Raw genomic sequence first — 12398 nt, 5'->3', positions numbered from 1 at the left:
ACTCACAATAGCCCACTTACATACTTAGTTTATTGACCTTTGATGTCCTAATGTTTTAGATGAAACATGGTTAAATTTCTCCAAGAAAAGCCTGATACTTCAATGCATGCATGCACTTGAATGCATCATTTTTAGAGGGTTTTTGAAGTGTGTGCCAGAGAAGCAACTTAGCGGGATGAAAGAGGAAATGCGTGCTTGTAGCTGTGCACTGTTGCATCCAAAGTAATTCAATCTAAATGCCAGCTGAGACCGAACAAAGCAGTGTTGAATTCACTGTACAGTTGAACCTCTAAATGAGTCAAATTCCACAGCTGAATAGTAGGCTTTATAAAACTCAAACACATGTGCACAGTAATGAAAAAGTCTCCCACTGCAGAGCCTGTCTTCTCATCCTCTCACTGCACCATCAGGTCGAATGCTCAGACAAAAAAAAAAAATCTCTTAAAGCAGCAGCCTCATAACACAGAGTAGAAATCCTTTAAAGACCTCAAATCTGCCAATACTGGTACAGAATAAAGAGTGTAATTTACATGTGGCTCAGTGACTGACCAGACCTGCTGCTTGTTGTCTGTCTGGTTAGTCGGTGTTTAAATGTCGTTTGATTGTTACCATGCTTCGTATTGACAAAGGAGCATCCATCAATGCTAATTAACTGGCTGACTGAACTTAATGGGTGGATGAACCTCAACATGAGAAAGGAAGAAGCGCCCCTTTGAAACACCGTAATGCTAAATGTCTCCCTGATTCCTTTCTTTAACAAAGAACTTCCTACCAGATTTATGAAATGTGAGGAGGATACTGTAATGTGTTTTTGTTTTTTGTGCAAGCAGCAGATCCACGGACGCCAGGATGGAACTGGTGCAGTTATTGCAACTGAAACTACACATGTGTGAAGAAGATAAAGGATGAGGCTTGATTTAAAACCAGCAACCAAAACACATCTGTCGGCTGCCAGGTGTAGCATTCTGTCCACGGTCAGGGGGACAGGCGGTTCCCAAACAACTGAAATGGATGAGTGGATCCGGTCTGGTGTGTTGCAGTGGTTTTAAAATCCTTTCTGTGGGTTTTGCTGTGGAGTATATAGTGTCAGAAAAGGGTGACTTGATTTACATTATGCGCCTTCAGATTACGAAGAGACCTACAGCACAGGCACAATTTGAACCATGGAAACATGAGCAAAAATTTTGAGATTAGCTACAGTAAAACATAAAGCAATGAATTTAGGAGAGGTGCCAAATACACAACGCTTTTGCTGTTACCAGTGAACATCTTAAATTTGAAAGAGAAAAAAAGAATGAATCCCACAAAAATATGTGAAAATCAAATGCTTATTACTTTAAAGAAGCCCCTGGACTTTGACCAAATCATGTATTCCGTCCTATACCAGAATAAACACGAGCCCAGTCTAGTCTAGATGAAGTTTACCCCATGGCAAAAAGAGGTTCATTTATTTTATCTACAGGGGAACAACAGTTCTGATGATTTCCTTATTGGTTTCATAATGGAAGAAGTGCAGCTACCTGCTGTTTTATGCACTAGAACACGTTTTTTAACAATATGATGACTGCATAGAGTTCAGGCACAAAACAGGTACAAAAATACTGAATTAAGTCACATTTCTGGCACCTTCCCTTGGTAAGAGATTCTAAATAGACTGGGCTGGCCACAGTAAAATCATGATTTTCTTCAGACACACACTTATCTCCTGTTGAGCTGGGAAGGAGATCAGGTGAAGGCTGCAGCAGAGGACGAGCACCGGTGACAGATACTGCAGAGACACAGACGCGTAAAACAATACGCCATAATTTCCTAAGATTTCTGAATACTTACCTCCTGAATCTACCCTCGCTCTCTCCAAAACTTTTTCCTCTTTTTTTTCCAGCTTTTATCTGACTGGGTGTTGAGGAAAGGCGCATGTGGCTGCCTCAGTCGTGTGACATTTAGACAAATTCACTAGGCATACCAGCAGGATGCTGTCTCCACTGTGCACGAGCGTATGTAAATGTCTCCAAATACGTCTTTTTTTCTCTCACATGCATATGTGTGTGCTTAAAGCTGGGTTGACGATCTGCATACAGTAACTGTGCATCTCACAGAGGTTCAGCCTCTGCTTTAGGTGCACACACAGATGCCGCATGGCGTTTGGCAGACGAGCTGCAGCCCTTTTGATGTTTGTGTTAGTGGTGATCTTCCATAGTCATAAGGCAGCACAGGAGGCCTCAGATGTTGTTGAAACAGAACATTTCTCTTTGAAAACCTTCAGGACCCAACTGTGTTACTGTACCAGCAGCCATTATCTCTTTGCAATAATATTGCTACTTTTTTTTTCAATGCATTTCCATTTCTCCTCCATCTTACTTCGACTTCCATGTGTCTGTCCCTCCATGTCTTTCCTATCACTTCTCTCTGTCACCACAAAACTCCATCATCAGATCTGTCTGGCTGTGAACATTGAGCAGCCAGAGACAGACGGTCATGGTGAATTGGTAATATGAGTCACAGCTGAGGACTGGAAACATGACAGTCTTCCGATTTTTTTTTCTCCTCTGAGACCTTTTCAAGAACTCCTGCACAGAGCTTCTTTATGGAAAATGTGCAAATTCACACGGCGACGTAGAGAAGAGACAAAGAAACCCACACGTAGATACACATGATAGGAATGCAACCACAATGCAGTTCAAGGCTGCAAGGATGTGAAGTGTGTGTAGACGCTGAGCAGATGGAAATGAATTCTAATAGAAGAAAGAAACGATGCAATGAAATTAGGATTGAGAGACAAACTAAAGAGGGCACCTTAACCCCAGCGAGGAGAGGGGGAGACTCAACATGGGAAAATTGAGAGGAAATGAGCACATGTGTGTGTATGTGTGTATGCCTGTGTGTGAGGGGCAAACAAGTGTGCAAAATCAAAGTGCTTGCACCTCCATCAGTGTGAGTTCAGATGAGGGGTGACAGAGAGTGCAGCAAAGGGAATGATGAAGAGAGCGGTTTTAGAAAGAGGAAGGAAATTAGACGAATTACTGGAGGCGGCTCTCAGGTTATTTTTCATTTCTTGGGGTCAATTCTATTTCATTACTGTTTGTCCTCAATTGCACACTTTTTACATCTCACCACAGCTGCGAAAAAGGAGGAAAAAAATGGGGGTGAATTAAATTTCTCAATCTCCCAAATTGATTTAGTGCAACCTACTGCAGGCTACAAGCCGACCTCTGAATTTAGCTTATTGTGCCTCTGCTGTGCGCTGTCAAACAGACGGGATTTCAGATCAGCACAGAGTTATGACCTGACTAGGCTAAGATGATAAGATGATTAAATATCTAATTCACTTTAGATCATTAACTTTAATCTGCTTATACTTAGGAGGCAGAAGAGGCGGCGGTGGAGGAGAGGGAGGAGGGAGCTCAGCGCTCTGGCTTCCATCTTTCAATATCCATCACGGGATCAGTTTTGTCTTCACTGTCCATCTGAAAAAAAAAGTCAGAAAAAGAAATAGAGGAAAAAACGGTCGTGAAGGATGTAGAGGAAACATAATGTACAGTATGTGCTCTAGTTTTTACCCCAAGATCCATCTGCTGCTGTATTTCCTGTGACTGAGGTGACGTCAGCCCACATCGTTTAGGCTGACTACAGCCTCCGTCATCGTGTTTGAGTCCATCATGTGCACTTTACACAACCACAAACCATGGGCTCAAGTATATCAAAGCTTTTTGCATTGATGGGGATGTGTGTGTGTCCTACTTCCTGAACTACATTTGTTTTCCTTAATTACATAAATCAACACACAGACAGACTTGAAACCCGTTCATAGGTGAAACGCTGCAGAGAGTGTTTAATTAGTACATTTACTAGGATAAAAATGACCTTGTGGTTGTGAAATAATTCAGTGAAAAAAGAAAAGCAGCTGTTGAAAAATCCTGCGGGACCTTAAAGTCAACTGCCGAACACCATGTGAGTGTGTATGCGTGTATGTGTGTGTGTTTTATTCCCCATCAAAGTAGCTCAAGAATCAAAAGTGGCTCTGAAGCCAGCTGTCTTCTGTCAGATGTCAGAGCTTCACTGCAGCCTCGGAAAACATCCTCAAAAGACTTAATAGAAAAAAAACAATCCATTTTCTCAACTGAACTGCAGGCAACAATAATGTAATAGTGAGGAAAGCTTAAAAAAAAAAAAAAAAAAAAAAAGTTCACTGCTATAAGTCAATCCTATGCAAGTTTCAAGGCTGTTGATCATATGTCTTTGCTGTCAGGGACTAAAAGGAAGTGGGTCCCTGTGGCAAAACAAATTCTTTAATCTAAAATTCTGTGTCATGTTCTGGGAAATGTTGTAAAAATGGGCTAAAACACTGACATAGTTGTTCAGTCTCTGTAGAGTTAAGTATAATTACTTTATATTTTATTCCTGTTTTTTTTTACATGTGGCATGTTCTGAGTTTGATATGTGCTTCAATCTGGTCTCTAATTAGAGATGGCTGGTGTTTTAACATCCACACTACGACATAAAATACAATGTTAAAGGGATATTTCAACAGTTTGACAAATTTGCCATAATCGCTATACTCTTATAGGGTAGGTTGAAGGTTCGTTACCTTTAATTGTCCGTGCAAGTTGTTTTGAGACCGGCCGGGCAGAGATGCAAGCTGCTCAGCTAACGCCACAGAGGCTAATGGTATTCCCAGGCTTTCCCTCAAAACTCATCAAATACACAATCCAACAACTCCAAAACGCTCTTGTGGACAAGTTGAGACCTGAACATTCACCACGCTATAAAATAATAATGGAAAGTTACGAGACGTAGTTGTTTTGGAGGTAAATGCAAAGCCAATGTTGTGCTAAAAAGAGACTCCTTGCCGAAAAACAACACGCATTTATCCATGCATTTGCCTCGAAAACAACTTTTATTTGCTAACCATGTCGTCACAACTAACAGCACGTGGATACTGAATTACAAGCATTTCTGAATTCCATAATATGCATTGAAATGTCTGGCTTTTTTTTTTTTTCTTATTGCTGTTTGCTACCAATGCAGAGTAGACAGCCAGCCTCCTCTTTACACCAGCACAGTGTATGTGACTGGTCATATGATGATATGCATTTCCCAGATGTTTGCTCTGAATATGTATATGTATTAGTGTATATGTAGCCAGTTTAGCTGTCAACCCTGAAGAGGTTGAATGTTCCTTAGCATACGGAAGCAGCTATAACTCGGCTACCATTTAAGTTTGGACATTTAAAGTGTGAAAATGGCCATATAAACATCTCTGAAGCTCATTATGTAGTAGCATATATCTCATTTGTTTCATTTGTACACAAACAGAAATCTGTGCCTCCATGCTCTGCTAAGCTAATCACCTCCCAGTTCCAGGCTCCATACTTAATGCACAGGCATGTGAGTGGTATTAGCAAGAAAGTGAATCATGATATTTCCCAAAACATTAGGCAGTTTTAATAAGTTCTGCATGCATGAACTAGGGAAATCTAGGGATGTTTCTCTACTTCCTCTGGATTTAACGTGATTTGGACACAAAACCCCAAATTAAGATTCAGCATCTTGGCAATTATCACAACCTAATCAGCTGTGTAAACCACACTGATATGGCAGAGAGGCAGACATTTGTTCTCCTGTCCTGAGAAGACACCTTGGCAGGTCCATTGTGCGACAGAAACAGAGCTTTGGTTACAATCTGTAATCTGCTCATGTCGCAGAGACAACACTGCAGCCAGACTCCGCTCCTGCTGCTGGTGCTGCTGCTGCTATTTTTGGAAAAAATATTGTATTTGCCAATGAGTCAGGCCAATAATGTGCAATTGACATGTGGCAGAAGTTAAGAGAGCGGGCAGAGGGGGTGACGGGTGTCAGATGAAACAGTGAAAACAGACGAGAGGAGGAGATGTGAGACTCTGAGGTGAAAACCACCAACAGCCTGGTAATTACTGTCCATTTATTTCAAAGGAGATAAGTGAGGATCGTGTGGATTTCTCTGCGTGAGAACCCGATGCCATGTGGCTTACAATGAAAGAAAGGAATGACACGGCACAGAGAGAGAGAGAAAGAGGGAGAAAGAGGGCAGAAAAGAAAGTGTTGGATGAGCGAAAAGAGAGGAATAAAGGGGTGAATAAGGAGGAAAGAGGGTGAGACAGTGTGAGGTTACGCAGCCTCCATTAGCTGTTCGTTGTGTTCCAAGAAGTAGAGCAGTGGCTAGATCAGATTGCACCCCACTCAAACAAAAAGCTTTGGTTATTTGAGTCCTCGGCCATTGTACCAGCTAAATTTCCCAAGGCAAATGTTGACAAAGAAAATTGATATTGAGTGCAATATTATTCTCCACCGATCACAAGGTATTTCCTTCACTAAAGCATCAACTCTATGATCTCTGTGCAGCCTTCATCGAAATTCACATGAGACCAAGTCTGGTGAAAAACACTATTAAAATGGACTTTATTTGAAAGATTTTGATGCTAATGTTTGACCTGATACTTTTTTTTTTTTTTTTTCGAACAGAAAATGTAAATTCACTCTTGCATCAGTTATTGAGCTGAAGTAATCTCCACAAATCAATGCATGCTCACTTACCAGTAAACAGCAGACAGTGGTTATGCACAGCATTTTAAATAAACCCATAATCATTAACAGCTGCCTTGAAACTTGAGATAATCCAATACTCTATAGCCGCATGCCTATGGACTTTAATCCCTCATGTCTGCTAGAGAGAATTAAGTGTTAAAGTCAACACATGCATAGAAAACACATGACCTCTGGTGAAAAGGGTCAGCTTGTCACAAGAAATTAACCCTGCTGGGAAAAGTACAGTACGGTACACATGGTACGGTACGCTGAAAAATGTAGACACTCAGGACAGCACAGAGGAATGTGTGTGTGCAGTGTTAGATGGGCGGCATGTGGAAGGTTACAGCTCGAGGACGCCTGTAGGGAACTAAAACGTCTTTCAACCACTTCTACAGTCAGACACAATGCGCTACTTTCTCTCCTCTGAGGCATTCACGGTGTGGCACTTGTTTGCAGCTACAAGTTGAAAAGTGGCTGATGAAGAGAGGAGTTTGAACTCTGCTACCTTTCTCAGCTCTGCACACCTGAGAAATTGTTGCAGGAGTTGGGCGGGGTCTGTCAGTTTTGACAAATCCGACGTCAGGAAGGTGTCGGCGGGGATGTGGCTTCAGATGCTGTTTGGCAACCTGACAAAAAATGTGTCTGAAGTGCTCTGACAACTTTAGTGAGGTGGGAGATGTCTCTGTCTGTAATAACCTTGTGAGCACTTGAAAGCATAACACTGCAACCAACAGCTCCTATAACTTTCAGTTAAATAGGACCAATATTCAACAGCAAATGCACTGTGAGGGAAATGCATTTCTGCCTGTTTTTTTGTTGTTGTTTTTAATCAATATAAGCACCAAACACACAGCAGTGTGGCTACATGAACGGCTATGTCAGTTTGCCAGTAGGCATGTGAACTTTGGTTGCACTGACAGATCTAACAGCTATTATGGACTTTGCACTTATTCATGGTTCCCAGAGGATGAATCCCTTAACTGTGGCACCCACAGCAGGACATTTTTATTTATCAATTTTAATTTATTCAAAATCGAGACGGAGTTGGGGATGGAGTTAGAACAGTAACAATCATTGTTCCCGGATGGATCCTGATGATTATAATTTGATCATCCCTTGACTCTTATTGTAGTGATGTCATGAGGTTGACATTCACATCAGTCTGTCCTGTTCATTGTTGAATGCTAGCTAGCGAATGTTAGCCCGCTGACATGCTAATATATAATAAGAATATAGTAGTAATAATATAATATACTAATAGAGAGCATTGCACTTGTTAAACATCAGCATGTTAGTATTGTTATTGTAAAGAAGCGACCAGTTTGCAACATCTGTTAAGAAGTGCATTCACAAAGCTGCAAAAAAGTTGACAAAGCACAGAAATGAACAATATCTGATACATTCTTTCAGGGCAAAATCCCCTCGTAGCAGCTGAAACATAATTTAATTTTCATTTCAATTCAATTTTATTTATACAGACTTTCGATAATAGCAGAAGTTATCTCAGGACACTTTTCAGAGAGAAGGGCAGACCTTCATTTATATTATTAACACAGAGACCCAACATCTCCCCATGACCAAGCACTTGGCAGCAGCCGCAAAGGAAAAACTCCCTTTCAACAGGTAGAGACCTTGAACAGAACCATAGCAGCTGTCAAAACGAGGGCAAGTTATAGCACCAAAGATAATATTAACCAGACTAAAAGTATGAATAAAGACACTTATAATGAGATGAACAATATAGTATATAATGGCAATAATGTCTCATATTCATGATTTATTTCATGTGCTGGGTTTAATAGTGAGAAAAGTCCAAAGTGACTTGAAACAAGAGAAATGACGTGTTTATTTTATAAGCACATAAAACAAAACCACAATGTTTTTCTAACTTTAACCAGAATCAGTTTGTTGCCTAAACCTACATGTAGGATTCTGGATGTGGAGCCTGGTCTCCAGTGTCAGTCTTACAATAACGTAGCGCTGCCTGTGTTGTGGAAACGTTGGCTGTGAATCTAATCCAGGCAGCAATTATGTTTCCATATGAACATAATAAACACAACGACTGTGTAATATGTGAACATAACTTCTAGCAGACGGGTGGAGCAGTAGAGTATGTTAACATCTCAACTGTACACATTTCATTTTCAATCTGACAAACACAAACTCGGCTTACACACAGACAACACGCGTGAACATCAATTTAAAGCTCACACACATGCAGATTTACACAAACTCAAACTCCAACCTAACATCGTATTTAGACCCACACACACATACTCAAGCCTTTTGCGACGCACTCGCTCTCTCAAACACACACACACACACACACACACACACACACACACACACACACACACACACACACACACACACACATTCATACAGACTCTGGAATGTAGAAAATACATGGCGCCCAGTTTTGTTTTCTTTCTACAGTGTGCACTTCCCCCGTAGGCACATCCAAAGAAAATATTTGTGTCTGAAACACTCTGAAGGTTCAGAGAATAATTCATTTCAGGGGCCCGTGATGAAAACAGATTGCTAATTCTTTTGACTCTTAATTTTTTGCCTGTTTATTTTTAAAGAGCAAACAAACGCGCTGCAGCATTCATAAAATATCTAAGTTGAGAGAAATTGGTTTTGTGTAGTGTGTGTGCATATACATGTGTGTGTGTGTGTGTGTGTGTGTGTGTGCGTTTGTGTGTGTGTGTGCATAAGTGTGTGTGCATGTGTTTTAATACCCTATTGCCTTTGTTTTGTGTTTTTCCCTCAGTGGTATTCAGTCCTGGCCGCTGGCTGAATGAAAAACAAAGCACAAACAGATAGAGCATGTCTGAGCATGATATGTGTGCAAGTGTGTGCGTGTGTGGGTGTGTTTATGTGTGTGTGTATGCAAGGCGGACATTAGGGACTGAGAGATTGCTTTAAAAAAATTAAGACAAAGATGTAAACATTGTGAAAGAACCCTGCTGAGTTTGTATCAACATGACCTCTAATCCATGAACCACCTGTTTATTTATTAATACACTGGATCATTTTTAATTGGGGGCATTTCGTGGGTCTTATACATTTGTAAATATTTGTACTTGATGTACTGTATGTGTCCATGGACTCCTTGCTCCTTGTAAACATATGTGCCTGCCAATTCTTTATCACAAGACAAACCTCATTAACAAAATGGCCCTGAAACACATTAAGGAAACAGAGAGACACAACATGTGGATGCGATACTGAGGCATGGGAGACAATACGCAGCTCAGAGCTTCTGGAAACAGTTTGAAAATATCCATCTAAATAGGATCATTATGCAAAGGCAACGATAAACTGGTTCTGATGATAAACAGACTGTCATATCTCTATACCCGAGCCAGAGGGCAACACACTCTGTGACATCCATCTTCTTTAAGTAACGCTGCTCATAATGACACTGCACATGGTGGGAGCAAAACACACACGCCAACGTACCGCCATAAACATATACGAGTGAACACTCACAAATACACAGTATTAATATTCTCAGTTTTCCTCTGTCTTGCAAACACAGCAAGACACACGCACACACGCACGCACACGCACACAGACACACACACATATGCATTCTCACAAAAATCTCCCAGTATTTAATACAACTGGGTGATGCCAGGGGCAAGGCAGAAGTCATAATCATGAGTGTGTTTAACAGCAGTGTGACAGGCGGATGCTGCTTCAGTGTAAGTAAAGAACATGTAAATAAGCAGGCTGAATTATTCAAGACTGAGACCGGCTCACAGATGCTTACCCTCACCAGCTCAGCTCCAGCCATGCTGGGATAATCTCAGGAAGGGAAGGAGCAGGAGGAGGAAAAAATGTTTTTTCCATCAAGGTGCAAACAGTCCACACCCAGACTGAGCCAAGCTGGAGTTTTGTTATTCGACCAATGTGGTTATTTCACGTGACGTGATTGTAAATTGGGGATTTGGTGATGTCCCGGAGATGCACATGTGGTGTCCATCAGGCTGTGGCAAGCTCAGTTTGTATTTTATATTGTCTTATTTTCTGCTTTATGTTGTATAAGCATCTGTCCTGTCGTTCTCAGCGTGTCTCCTCGACCTTTGACCCTCCACACCTGATTCTGATACACTTACCTGGCGGCTGGTGTTTCCTGTCAGTGAGCCTTCACCTTTAAGAAGCTGGGACGGACGGAGCACAAGAAGCGTGTACACATCACAAGTAGGTGAAAGGCTAGTGGAAAACACCATCAGTGAAAAGAGGAATGCCGACATACACCGACTGCAAACAACACATTTATTAAAACAGACAACTTCCCCCGTCTGATCTTCTTTCGAGCAGGACACAAAGAGGATCTGACTGAGACTGAAACAAGAAGTGAGTTGTCTGGAGTCGATGTGCAGTAAAGTGGCACCAGCAAATGTTGGCTGTTGTACAACTTCCTTAAATTACTTCCAGGGTTGTAACTACATACTTTAAGTTGTAACAAATAGCTTTAATAGTCATTAATAATTAACTTTCTAATGATTTCGTTTCACTGTATGACATTAATGGGAGCAATTTGGTTGCCAGGTTAAGAAAATATCCTTTTAGAGTCTTCTGGACAATGATAATCTAATAACAATAAAAGTTTAATAATAAACTATTACCATGTATAACTACAGATGTGATGTTTTATTAGAAAGTGTAAAACCCATAAGCATCAGCTTCACTGATTTTGATAATTACTGCACTACACTTAATACAAGATATAGATGGAATAAATTCCAGTAAATTATTTTTCTGCAAATCACAATTAAACAACGTTTAGTTTTACAGCAGGAAAGTTGAGCAGTTTGCACCCTCACGTTATTATAGAAAGCTGAACACCTGGACCAACTGATGTCTGTCTGACATAAATTATAAGTTATGGCTGCTTTCAGGAAGAGGATGAGCACAGGGGTCTTCAGAGAGCCACATCCATCTGGGAAATCACACACAGGCTGAAAAGTGTGGACATGCACACAGGCAATTCCAGCCTGACTAAACAAACATCACATCATCAACCCCAAACCACTCAAAGTGAAAATACACCCTCATCCCTTAGCACCCTCATTTGCCATCAGCCGCAACTGACTGCTGTTTTCACACCCCCTCGGTCCCGCTGATTGGGCTGATCTTACTGATTGGGCTTCATTTTAGAAACATGTGGGAATCAAGCCTGGATGCTCAAAGATTACACGGCAGCCAGTCACTTGGCTTTTCCCTATTACCACCACAATAAACATCTGCAATAAGAAATGTCTAAGAAATTGCAGTAGGATTGGAAGAAGAAGGAGGGGGGGAAAGCAGACTGTCAGGTGGAGACTTATCAGAACAACATCCAGTTTTTGAAACATGACTTTCTTCCACTCTTGGCTGTGATTACTTCAAACATGTTGTACAGTAATCGCCCCTGGGAATCACATAAATATGCCTGACAAGTTGTTTGGGCTGCATTAAGAGAAGAAGAGGAGCAGGGCTCAGTGCTGACCACCAGCGGTAGTAACGCGAGAAGCAGCGTGAACCACCAGCACACACTGGTTGATCTCATGGTTGTCGGGCATTTGGGTGGGCCTGTGCACACGGCTCAGTTTGGCGCTTTTCACATTTGAAACAGCGATAGGAGCAATTAAATTGTGCTCATAACATAAACAAAAGTGTGGGAATAGTTCGTGTCGAGCAACATTGTTCATCATTAACTAATTAAACATTTCTGCATGCATCCTTTATCTCTGTTTCTGAACTATGAGCAGTTTCTGAACTTGTTCTTTGTTGATTCATCTTTTTTTTTTAATATAAATAAAAGTTCAGTAGGCTTTTTGTAT

Source organism: Trachurus trachurus (assembly GCF_905171665.1).
Source record: "Trachurus trachurus genome assembly, chromosome: 22".
NCBI lineage: Eukaryota > Metazoa > Chordata > Actinopteri > Carangiformes > Carangidae > Trachurus > Trachurus trachurus.
Note: the sequence above shows the minus strand (reverse complement) of the source record.